This window comes from Macaca mulatta, chromosome X (assembly GCF_049350105.2).
Source record: "Macaca mulatta isolate MMU2019108-1 chromosome X, T2T-MMU8v2.0, whole genome shotgun sequence".
NCBI classification, from domain to species: Eukaryota; Metazoa; Chordata; class Mammalia; order Primates; family Cercopithecidae; genus Macaca; species Macaca mulatta.
The window spans coordinates 77,964,019-77,976,598 of record NC_133426.1 but is presented as its reverse complement, the minus strand read 5'-3'; the positions used below and the strand labels follow the sequence as shown (position 1 = coordinate 77,976,598).

At 46.0% G+C, this 12,580-nt stretch overlaps 1 pseudogene across 1 annotated transcript; it reads left to right on the top strand.

Annotated features, from left to right (window-relative positions):
* The first annotated feature begins 1,078 nt into the window (after positions 1 to 1,078).
* On the top strand, positions 1,079 to 9,433 carry LOC100424705 (inhibitor of growth protein 1 pseudogene; annotated as a pseudogene). Its single transcript, XR_013412729.1, has 2 exons — positions 1,079 to 1,276; positions 1,334 to 9,433. The product of XR_013412729.1 is annotated as an inhibitor of growth protein 1 pseudogene (transcript).
* Positions 9,434 to 12,580: the final 3,147 nt, after the last annotated feature.

The window sequence follows — 12,580 nt, the reverse complement described above, 5'->3', positions numbered from 1 at the left end:
GCCCACGGTCTGCGGATTGGACAAGCTTGCCTCAAGTGGAAGAAGCAAGGTGCAAAACGGCGGGCATATAATGCTAAAATTTGTTTGTTTTGAGACAGGGTCTCGCTTTGTCATCCAGGCTGGAGTGCAGTGGCACAATTGTAGCTCTCTGAGGCCTCAAATTCCTGGGCTCTCAAATAGCTGGGACTACAGGGGAGAACCACCAAGCCTAACTAATATTTAAAATTTTTTGTAGATATGGGGGTGGAAGTGGGGGTCTCCCTGTGTTGCCCAGGCTGATCTCCAGCTCCTTGTTTCCAGAGATCCTCCCACCTCTGCCTCCTAAAGTGTTGGGATTACAGGCATGAGCCACTGCACCCGGTGGAGGTGCTGTTTTTCTAAACTATGAATCTGGAGTATGTCACAGAATTTACCAAACTTTCTGACCTCTATCTGCTCCTACTGCCTTACACAGGGTTGAATAGCACTTCCACAAGTAACCCACAAAGCGCTTCTACAGAACAATGCCTGGGCAAAAGCTGAAAACCTTGCGAACATAAGGGGGCATTTCCACTTCTTCCAACTGAAAGCAGAGATTCTGGAAGAGTAGGAAAGATATAGCAGCGGTCAATGCAGAGCTATTTGACAGTGTCTGAGAAAACAATCTGGCTTTTTGGACCGTGACTTAAGACATTGTAACAAGGTTTTAGCACAGAGAGCACATTTCTTAAGGGCTAGAGCGTGTTTGCTTGGAGACATGCCAATTAGATCATGTGAGTTTTAAGCAGAAAACAAAGTAAGAGTTAGCTCACGCCTGTAATCCTAGCACTTTGGAAGGCCGAGGCAGGCAGATCACGAGGTCAGGAGTTCGAGACCAGCCTGGCCAACATAGTGAAACCCCGTCTCTACTAAAAATACAAAAAATTAGCCAGGCATGGCGCGCCTGTAGTCCCAGCTACTCAGGAGGCTGAGGCAGGAGAATCGCTTGAACCCAGGAGGCGGAGGTTGTGGTGAACGGAGATCGCGCCACTGCACTCCAGCCAAGGCTACAGAGTAAGACTCCGTATTTAAAAAAAAAAAAAGTTCAAAGAAAGTAAAAATGGTTGCAACGGAGCACAGTAAGAACGGCATTGCGCTTCCAGCCGCGGAGCAATGCCAGAGGTCGGGCCGGGGCCAGGGCTGGGGGCTGGGGGCCTGGGCTGCAGCTCGGACCGCCCGTCTAGAGCCGGCGTACCGCGACACCGGCTCGCAGACGGTCACATGCCGCACTTCTGCAGACCGGAGGATGCGGCCGCGCGTAGCGGGGGAGGCGTGAGTTAGCGGGGCTCCAGGCGCGGAGACTTTGCTGGAGGAGACCCTGAAGGACCTGGACGAGTGCTACGAGAAGGTCCGCGGCGACACGAACTGCGCGCAGAAGCCGCAGGTGCCATCCTGCGCCCAGCGGACCCTGATCCGCAGCTAGGAGCCGGGCGACCAGAAGATCCAGATCGTGAGCCAGAGGGTGGAGCTGGTGGAGAGCCGCACGCGGCAGGTGGACAGCCACGTGGAGCCGTCCCAGGCGCAGCAGTAGCAGAGTGACGCGGCGGGCGACAGCGGCAAGGTCCTCCCGGACAGGCCCAGGGGAGAGGCGGCCGCGCAGGCGGAAAAGCCCAACAGCAAAGCGTTCTCGGCGGCAGCGCAACAACGAGAACCGCGAGAACGCGTCCAGCAACAGCGACCACGACGACGTCACCTGGGGCACGCCCAAGGAGAAGAAAGCCCAGACCTCCAAGAAGAAGCAGAGCTCCATGGCCAAGGTGTAGCGGCAGGCGTCCCCCGCAGACCTCCCCATCGACTCCAGCGAGCGCTTCTAATGAGAGATGATCCGCTGCGACAACGAATGCCCCATCGAGTGGTTCCGTTTCTCGTATGTGAGTCTCAACTATAAACCAAAGCCCAAGTGGTACTGTCCCGGATGCCGGGGGAAGAACGATGGACAAAGCCCTTGAAAAGTCCAAAAAAACAGGGCTTATAACAGGTAGTTTGGGGACATGCGTCTAATAGTGAGGAGAACAAAATAAGCCAGTGTGTTGATTACATTGCCACCTTTGCTGAGGTGCAGGGAGTGTAAAATGTATATTTTTAAAGAACGTTAGAAGCCGGGCGCAGTGGCTCACGCCTGCAATTCCAGCACTTTGGGAGGCCGAGGCGGGCGGATCACGAGGTCAGGCGATCGAGCTCATGCTGGCTAACACGGTGAAACCCCGTCTTTGCTTAAAAAAAAAAAAAAAAAAATTCGCCGGGCGTGGTGGCGGGCGGCTGTAGTCCCAGCTACTCAGGAGGCTAAGGCAGGAGAATGGCATGAACCCGGGAGGCGGAGCTTGCAGTGAGCCAAGATCGCGCCACTGCACTCCAGCCTGGGAGACAGAGCGAGACTCCGTCTCAAAAAAAAAAAAAAAAAAAAAAGAAAGAAAGAAAAAAGAAAAAGAAAAAGAAAATATCCAATTCCTTAGTATAACAGACAGGATCCTTCAAATACAGTCACCTGTCCATTTCATTTCCTGACATGATTTCTGTCTTTGTTTTGTGCTGCTATAACAGAATACCTGAAATTGGGTAATTTTTAAAGAATAGAAATTTGTATTCTCACAGTTCTGAAGGCTGGGAAGCCCAAGATCAAGGAGCCAGCATGTTGGGTTGTTGGTGAGGGCTGCCTCCTCTGAAGGAAAATAATTCTGTGTCCTCACAAGACAGAGGTGTCAGGGCAAGCAAACTGAATGCTCTGTGAAGCCTCTTTTTTTTTTTTTCCGATCCAGAAACTTTTATGGGCAATTTTTTTTTTTTTTTTTGGAACAAGTAGGAGGGGAAAGTGGAGGGGATGGAGGAGGAGGGGAAAAGAGTTTTTAAAAAGCCTCTTTTCTCCTTTCTGAGGGCCTTAATCCTGTTCTTGAGGGAGAGGCCCTCATGGCCTAATCACCTCTTAAAAGACCCATCTCTTGATATTATCACGAAGGCAACAACTGAATTTTAGAAGGGACGCATTCAAACCATAGCAGCTTCTTATGTACTTTATATTCCAGCTGTAAGAAATACTTTGTAACTCTCTGAAGCTACTGCTAATGTATTCCTCCAGGCCCTTTGCCATCCTCATCCCTCTGTCTGTAATACCAGTTCTGTTTCCACTTAGTTTGCCTGTTGAGCATCCACATGAGTGACTCACTTAACAATTTAGGCTTACTTTTTTTTTTTTTTTTTTTTTTGCGACGGAGTTTCACTCTTGTTGCCCAGTCTGGAGTGCAATGGCGTGATCTCGGCTCACCGCAACCTCCTCCTCCTTGGTTCAAGTGACTTTCCTGTCTCAACCTCCCAAGTAGCTGGGATTACAGGCATGTGTCACCATGCCTGGCTAATTTTGTATTTTTAGTAGAGATGGGGTTTCTCCATGATGGTCAGGCTGGTCTCGAACTCCCAGTCTCAGGTAATCCACCCGCCTCGGCCTCCCAAAGTGCTGGGATTATAGGCATGAGCCACGGCGTCCAGCCTAGCCTTACATTTCTAATTCTGCCTTCACTCCAGGAGCTCTTCTATTCCATTGCAGCCCCGTCTCTCAGGGCCAGACTCTCACTGACCAGAAAAACCCGACCTGTAACATCTTAAACCCCAGTATCACAAAGAGGCAGCGGGACTTCTACATTTGGCCAAGATTGAGTAATTCACCCTACTGCCTAAAACAATAGCAACAAAAGGGACAGACTATATAAAACAATGGTTTCCAGACACTGGACATCAGGCAGCATATGATAGTGACAAGAGAAAGGGGAGAAACAAACAAGATGAGGTTTTTTTGTTTGTTTTGTTTGTTTGTTTGTTTCAGACAGAGTTTCGCTCTGTTGCTCAGGCTGCAGTGTAGTGGTGCGATATCAGCTCACTGTGACCTCCGCCTCCCAGGTTCAAGCGATTCTCCTGCCTCAGCCTCCTGAGTAGCTGGGATCACAGGCGTGTACCACCATGCCTGGCTAATTTTTGTATTTTTAGTAGAGACAGGGTTTCACCATGTTGGCCAGGCTGGTCTCGAACTCCTGACCTCGGGTGATCCACCTGTCTCGACCTCCGAAAGTGCTGGGATTACAGGCATGAGCCACCGTGCCCAGCACAAGATGAGTTGTATAATTGCCCTAGCATACTGCCTGGAGAGAGTTTCTAGGCTACAGTGCAGAGAGGAGGAACACAGGCAGAGCCTAGCAGTCTTTTTGAGCTAAGAAGACAGACTTGGAAGACTAGGAGGCCAAGGTAGCTAAAGTTCACAGGACAGAAAACTGGAGAAAAGATAGCTGCACCAAGAGAAAGCTCTGGAGATCTGCAGAGGATGTCTCTCAAGTCTTCAGCTGGGGATTGGTCAGTGCATGCCCATAAAGAAACTACCTACCAGTACTTTGGGAGGCTGAGGTGGGCGGATCATGAGGTCAGGAGTTCGAGACCAGCCTGGCCAATATGGTGAAACCCTGTCTCTACTAAAAATACAAAACTTATCCGGGCGTGGTGGTGCACACCTGTAGTCCCAGCTACTCGGGAGGCCAAGGCAGGAGAATCTCTTGAACCCAGGAGGTGGAGGTTGCAGTGAGCCGAGATCACACCACTGCACTCCAGCCTGAGCGACAGAGTGAGACTCCGTCTGAAAATAGAAAGAAAGAAAGAAAGAAAGAAAGAAAGAAAGAAAGAAAGAAAGAAAGAAAGAAAGAAAGAAAGAAAGAAAGAAAGAAGGAAGGAAAGAAAGAAACCACCTAAAGCTAAGAGAAGAACCACCTGAAGGGATTAGAGAGACAAATACTCAAAGATCACACAGGGACCAGAATAGTTTGTGTTCCCACTGGCCTGATTGTGGGTGGGAAAACTTCATAAGACACTGGGTAGAGTACTTCCCCAGTAGAGAAGCAAATCTAGTCCTAGATTAAAAGGCTACTTTTTGATCCTGGCTTAAAAATCAACTAAGCAAACAAGAGCTTAAAAGCAAGCATTTAAAAAGGTTAAACTGTTTCCAAATAACTTAACTTCCCAGAACAAAGCTTAAGCATATTTACAGTAGTACAGAAATACCCAGCACCCAACAAGGTAAAATTTTTAATGTCTGGCCTCCAATAGAAAATTAACAGGCAAGCAAAGAAGCAGGAAAATGTAATCCACCATGGGGAGAAAAATCAATAGGAACTGACCAGAGATGACATAGGTGATAAAGTTAATAGACAAGGATGATAAATGGTTATTATAACCATATTCCAGATGGTGGAGGAAAAATTGAGCATGTTAAGTAGAGATACAGGAGATATTTAAAAAGATAAACTTCTAGAGATAAAAAAGGCAATATCTAAATTAAAAAAAAAAAATGTGTTAGATGAGGCCAGGTGTGGTGGCTCATGCCTGTAATCCCAGCACTCTGGGAGGCCAAGGCAATTGTATCACCTGCGGTAAGGAGTTTGAGACCAGCCTGGCCAAGAAGGTGAAACTGGTCTCTACTAAAAATACAAAAATTAGCCGGGCATGGTGGCGGGCGCCTGTAATCCCAGGTGCTCGGGAGGCTGAGGCAGGAGAATTGTTTGAACCTGGGAGGCAGAGCTTGCAGTGAGCCAAGGTCGCACCACTGCACTCCAGCCTGGGTGACAAGAGTGAAACTCCGTCTAAAAAAAAAAAAACATACATTAGATGGGACTAACAGCAAATTAGGTACTACAGGAAAAAAGATTCGTGAACTTGAAGACATAATAATAGAAACTACTGGAATGAAGCACAGAGAAAAAAGACTGAAAGAAAGAACAGGTCATCAATGAGTTGGGGGGCAATCCGAAGCAGCCTTCTGTACATGTGATGGGAGTCCCTGAAGGAAGAGGGGTGGATTAAAAAAAAAAAAGGCCGAAATTTTTCCAAATTTGATGAATACCATAAACACAGATCCAAGAATCACAGCATACTCTAAGTACAGTAATTATGAAGAAAATTATACCAAGAAGAGCAAACTAAACCCAAGAAGAAAATAATGAAGAGTAGAGAGGAGATAAACAAAATAGGAAGTAGACTAATAATACAGAGATTCAAAGATCAGCAAAATTGACAGACATTTAACTAGATTGACTAAGAAAAAAAGAGAGAAGGCTCAAATTACTAAAATCAGAAATGAAAGAGGAAACATTACTACCAACGTTAGTGAAATAAGAAGGATTATGAGAGACTATAATTATTGAATAATCTAGATGAAATGAGCAAATTCCTAGAAACACACAAACTACCAAAACCGAGTCAAGAAAAATAGAAAATCTGACTAGACTTATAACAAGTAAAGAGACTGAACCAGTAATCAAAAATTTCCGGCCAAGCTTTGTGGCTCACGCCTGTAATCCCAGCACTTTGGAAGGCCAAGGCAGGAGGGTCTCTTGAGAGACCAGCCTGGAAACATAGTGGGACCCCTGTCTCTACAAAAACAAACAAACAAAAAATATAGGCAGGCGTGGTGGTGTGCACCTGTAGTCCCAGCTACTGGGACTGGGGTGGGAGGATTGCTTGAGCCCAGGAGTTGGTGCTGCAGTGAGCTATGACCAGGCCACTGCACCCCAGCCTGGGTGACAGAGCAAGACCCTGTCTCTAAAACAAATTAAAAAAAAAAAATTTAGGCAGAGCACAATGGCTCATGCCTATAATCCCAGCACTTTGGGAGGCCGAGGCAGGAGGGATCGTTTGAGCTCAGGAGTTCCAGGCCAGCCTAGGCAACATAGTGAGACCTCACCTCTACAGAAAATCAAAAAATTAGCAGGGTGCCTGTAGTTTCAGCCACTCAGGAGGCTGAGGTGGGAGAATCACCTGAGCCCAAAAAGTCAAAGCTGCAGTGAGCCATGATCGCGCCACCCAGCTACTCGAGAGGCTGAGGCACGAGAATCGCTTGAACCCAGGAGGTGGAGGGTGCCGTGAGCGGAGATTGTACCACTGTACTCCAGCCTGGGTAACAGAGCAAGATTCTGTCTCAAAAATAAATAAATAAATAAAAGAAAAAATGTAGGGGGAAATATTGATGACCTTGGATTTGGCAATGAGTTCTTGGATATGACTCAAAAGTACAGGTAACAAAAGAAAACTAAGTCAATTGAACCTCATCAAAATTAAAAATTGTGTGCATTAAACAACAATATCAACAGAGTAAAAAGGCAACCTATAGGATTGAAGAAATATTTGCAAATCATATATCTGATAAGGCATTAATATCCGGAATATATAAATAATTCCTACAACTCGACAACAACAGCAAACAACCCAATCTAAAAATGAACAAAGGGTTTGAATAGACATTTCTCCAAGGAGAATATACAAATGACCAATAAGCACATGAATAGACGCTGAACATCACTAGTCATGAGAAAAATGCAAATCTAAACCACAATGAGGTGCCACTTCACACCCATTAGGAAGGCTATTATAAAACATACACCTGCACGTGCACACATAGAAAGCAGCAACTGTCGGTGGGATTGTGAGGAAATCAGAGCCCTTATACATTGCTGGTGGGAGTGGAAAATAAAATGCAGTCACTGTGGAAAACAGCTTGGCAGTTCCTCAAAAAGTCAAACATAGAATTACAATATGACCCTGTAATTCCACGCCTAGGTATATATTCAAATGAATTGAAAACAGGGACTGATAATGTACGATAGCTATGCAAGATGTTACCGTTTGGGGAAGCTCAGTGAAAGTATTGGGATCTCCATACCACTTATTTACAACTGTCTGTGGAATTTACAGTTATTTCAAAATCAAAAGTTAAACCAAAACCATGCATTGACCTCACTATTTCCATGGATCAGGAATCCAGGCACTGCTTAGATAAGTCTTACAGTCCAGGGTCTCTCACAAGGTTGCAGTCAAAGTGTTGGCCAGGACTGAATTCATGTCAAGGTTCAACCGGAGCAAGATCTACTTCCACATTCACCTTGTGGTTGTTAGCAGGGTATAAAGTACCTTGTGGACTGTTGGACCGAGGGTCTCAGTTCCTTGACATGTTGGCCTCTCCACAGGGGAGCTCACAACAACACAGCATCAGGGTATTGAAGTTCATCACCCTGAAGCAAGCGAAAGAAAGCAAAAGCATACCAGCAAGATGGAAGTAATGGTCTTTTGTAACCTAGTCTTGCAAGTAATAGCTCCATCACCTTTGCTGTATTCCATTTGTTAGATCATCGGGCCCGGCCCACACACAAGAGGAGGGAGGGACTTATACAAAGGCATGAATACCAGGAGGTAGGGATCACTGGGGGCTACCTGTCTACCTCAGTAGCCAAATAAAACACTTAAAGGATGAATAATAAGTTAATTTTGGCCAGGCGTGGTGGCTCACACCTGTAATCCCAGCACTTTGGGAGGCCGAGGTGGGCGGATCACCTGAGGTCAGGAGTTCAAGACCAGCCTGGCCAACATGGCAAAACCCTGTCTCTACTAAAAATACAAAAAGTAGCCGGATGTGGTGGCAGGTGCCTGTAATCCCAGCTACTCGGGAGGCTGAGGCAGGAGAATCACTTGAACCCGGGAGGTGGAGGTTGCAGTGAGCCGAGATCGCGCCACTGCATTCCAGCCTGGGGGACAAGAGCAAGACTTCTTCTCAGAAAAAAAAAAAAAAAAAAAAAAATTGCTGATTAAGTCAGAGGTTATAACCACATTCAGATTTACTAAATATCAAAATGTATCCAAAGTGATTATATCAATTTACACTTCTGCTAGTAGGATTTCCATTGCTTAACATCCTTGACAGCACTAGTATTGTAAGGCTTTTTAATATTTAATATTTTTAATATTTTTCAATCTGATAGGTACAAAATGAATCTCATCATGATCATTTTGCATTTTTCTGATTATGGATGAATCAGAAGTTTTATTGGCCATTCCTGTGTCCTCTTTTTTTTTTTTTTTTTTTTTTTTTAGACGGAGTCTCGCTCTGCCACCCAGGCTGGAGTGCAGTGGCCGGATCTCAGCTCACTGCAAGCTCCGCCTCCCGGGTTCACGCCATTCTCCTGCCTCAGCCTCCCAAGTAGCTGGGACTACAGGTGCCCGCCACCTCGCCCGACTAGTTTTTTGTATTTTTTAGTAGAGACGGGGTTTCACCGTGTCAGCCAGGATGGTCTCGATCTCCTGACCTCGTGATCCGCCCGTCTCGGCCTCCCAAAGTGCTGGGATTACAGGCTTGAGCCACCGCGCCCGGCCTCCTGTGTCCTCTTCTGTGAAATGCTGCTTTATGTTTTTTGGTGAGTTTTCATTGGATGGCTTGTCTTTTTCTTACTGATATATAGTCTTACTTTTTTTTTTTTCAGAATTTAAAAAGAATTTTTGCTAGAGATAGACCTCCCTATGTTACCGAGTCTGGTCTCAAACTTGTGGGCTCAAGCAATCCTCCCACCTCTGCCCGTCAAAGTTCTGGGATGCTGGGATCACAGGTGTGAGCCATTGTGCCTGGCCAGGATTCTCTCTTTTTTTTTTTTTTTTTTTTGATACAAAGTCTCGCTCTATCACCTAGGCTGGAGGAGTGCAGTGGTGTGATCACAGCTCACTGCAGCCTGGGCTCAAGTGATCCTCCTACCTCAGTCACCAAAGCATTGAGATTACAGGCATGAGCCACCGCAGTTGGGTCAGGATAGTTATTCTTTTCTTTTCTTTTTTCTTTTTTTTTGAGAAGGGGTTTTACTCTTGTTGCCCAGGCTGGAGCGCAATGGCGTGATCTCGGCTCACTGCAACCTCGCCTCCCGGGTTCAAGCGATTCTCCTTCCTTAGCCTCCCAAGTCGCTGGGATTACAGGCACCCACCACCACAACCAGCTAATTTTTTTCTATTTTTAGTAGAGACGGGGTTTCACCATGTTGGCCGGGCTAGTCTCAAACTCCTGACCTCAGGTGATCTGCCGGCCTCAGCCACCGTGCCTGGCCCAGGAGAGTTATTCTTTATCAGTTGTATGAATTGGAAACATCTTCTGCCAGCCCATCACCTTTTAAAATGATGTCTTATGATGAACAAAAGTTTATTTATTTATTTATTTAGAAACAGATTCTTGTTCTGTCACCCAGCCTAGAGGGCAGTGGTGTGATCTCGGCTCACTGCAGCCTTTGCCTCCCATGCTCAAGCGAGTCTCCTGCCTTAGCCTCCCAAGAAGCTGGGATTACGTGCATGTGCTACCATGCCTGGCTAATTTTTGTATTTTTAGTAGAGATAGGGTTTCACTATGTTGGTCAGGCTGGTCTCGAACTCCTGACCTCAAGTGATCCACTTGCCTCAGCCTCCCATAGTGCTGGAATTACAGGCGTAAACCACCGTGCCCAGCTTCAAAAGTTAATATTTTTTAACATAGTTAAATGCATCCAACTTTTATTTTATGATTTGTCCTTTATGTTATTGTCTAAGAAATCCTTTTGTATACCAAAGTCATAAAAATATTCTTGGTGGGCACAGTGACCCACACCTATGATCCCAGCACTTAGCACTTCAGAAGGCTGAGGTAGGAGCATGGCTCCAGGCCGGGAGTTTGGGACTGGCCTGGGCAACATAGTGAGACTCTGTCTCCATAAAAAGTACAAAAATTAGCCAGGCATGTGCCTGTAGACCCAGCTTATTCAGGAGGCTGAGATGGGAGGATCAACTGGGCCCAGAAGGTTGAGGCTGCAGTGAGCTGTGATTTCTCCATTGCACTGCAACCTGGGTGACAGAGTGAGAATCTGTCTCAAAAAAAAAAAAAAAATTAAAAAAAATGTTTTAAATTATCTTATATTGGCCGGGCGTGATGGCTCATGCCTGTAATCCCAGCACTTTGGGAGGCCGAGGCGGGCAGATCACGAGGTCAAGAGATCGAGACCATCCTGGCCAACATGGTGAAACCCTGTCTCTATTAAAAATATAAAAATTAGCTGGGCATGGTGGTGGGCGCCTGTAGTCCCAGCTACTCAGGAGGCTGAGGCAGGAGAATTGCTTGAACCCAGGAGGTGGAGGTTGCAGTGAGCTGAGATCACGCCATTGCACTCCAGCCTGGGCAACAGAGAGAGACGCCATCTCAAAAAATAAATAAATAAATAAATTATCTTATATTTCTCCTAAAAGGTCTAAAATTTTGGCCGGATGCAGTGGCTCACACCTGTAATCCTAGCACTTTGGGAGGCTGAGGCAGGTAGATCACTTGAGGTCAAGAGTTCAAGACCAGCCTAGCCAACATGGTGAAACCCACCTGTACTAAAAATACAAAAATTAGCTAGGCATGGTGGCAGGCACCGGTAATCCCAGCTACTCGAGAGGCTGAGACAGGAGAATCGCTTGAAGCTGGGAGGCGGAAGTTGTAGGGAGCCCGGATTACACCACTGCACTCCAGCTTGGGCAGCAAAGCAAGACTCAGTCTCAAAAAAAAAAAAAAAAAAAAAAAAAAAAAAAAAGGCTTTGCCTTGCACATCTAAGTCTTTTATCCATCTAGATTGATTTTTGTGTGATGTATGAGGTAGGGATCTCATTTCATTTCTTTCCTATGTGGATAACCAACTGATCTAGCACTGTTTATTGAATAGTCCATCCTTTCCCCACTGATCTGCAATGCTACTTTGATATTTACCAAGTTTCCACATATGTTCAGGTCTGCTTCTAAGTTCTCTATTCTATTCCATTGCTACGTTTACCTATTCCTGTGCCAATCCCAAACTCTTAACTGTTGCTTTAAAATAAGTCTTTTTTTTTTTTGAGAGAGAGAGAGAGAGGGTCTCACTCTGTTGCCCAGGCTGGAGTGCAGTGGTATAATCATGGCTCACTGCAACCTCAAACTCCTGGGCTCAAGCGATCCTCCCACCTCAGCCTCTCAAGTAGCTGGGACCACAGGCGTGTACAACCATGCCTGGCTAAATTTTTTTGTGTGTGCTTTTTGTAGAGATGGGGTTTCATCATGTTGCCCAGGCTGATCTTGAACCCCTGGACTCAAGTGATCCTCCCACCTCCCCCTCCCAAATTGCTAAAATTACAGGCATGAGCCACCGCACCCAGCCTAAAATAAGCCTTGATATCCAAAAGGGCAAGTTCCAGTTCCCTCACCCTGTTTGTCTCCTTAGTTATTTTCGGTCAGTTCCTCTTCCATATAAAGTGTGGAATCATTTTGTCAAATTCTATGAAAACCCTTATTGGAATTTTGATGAAACTGCCTTGGAATTCATAGATCAATTGAAGATATCTTTTCATCTATGTTAGTCTGTTTGCGTCACTGTAAAGAAATTTGTGAGGCTAGGTAATTTATAAAGAAAAGAGGTTTAACTGGCTCACGGTTCTCTGCAGGCTTTACAGGAAGCATGGTGCAGGCATCTGTTTCTGAGCAGGTCTCAGGAAGCTTACAATCATGGCAGAAGGTGAAGGGGAGCCAGCATGTTACATGACGAGAGCGGGAGCAAGACAGAGAAGGAGGAGGTGCCACATTCTTTCAAACAACCAGATCTCAGTGAACTAATAGAGAACTCACTCATCACCAAGGGGATGATGCTAAGCCATTCATGAGGGATCTGCCCCCATGACCCAAACACCTCGCACCATGCCTCACTTCCAACATTGGGGATCACCTTTCAACATGAGACTTGTAGAGGACAAA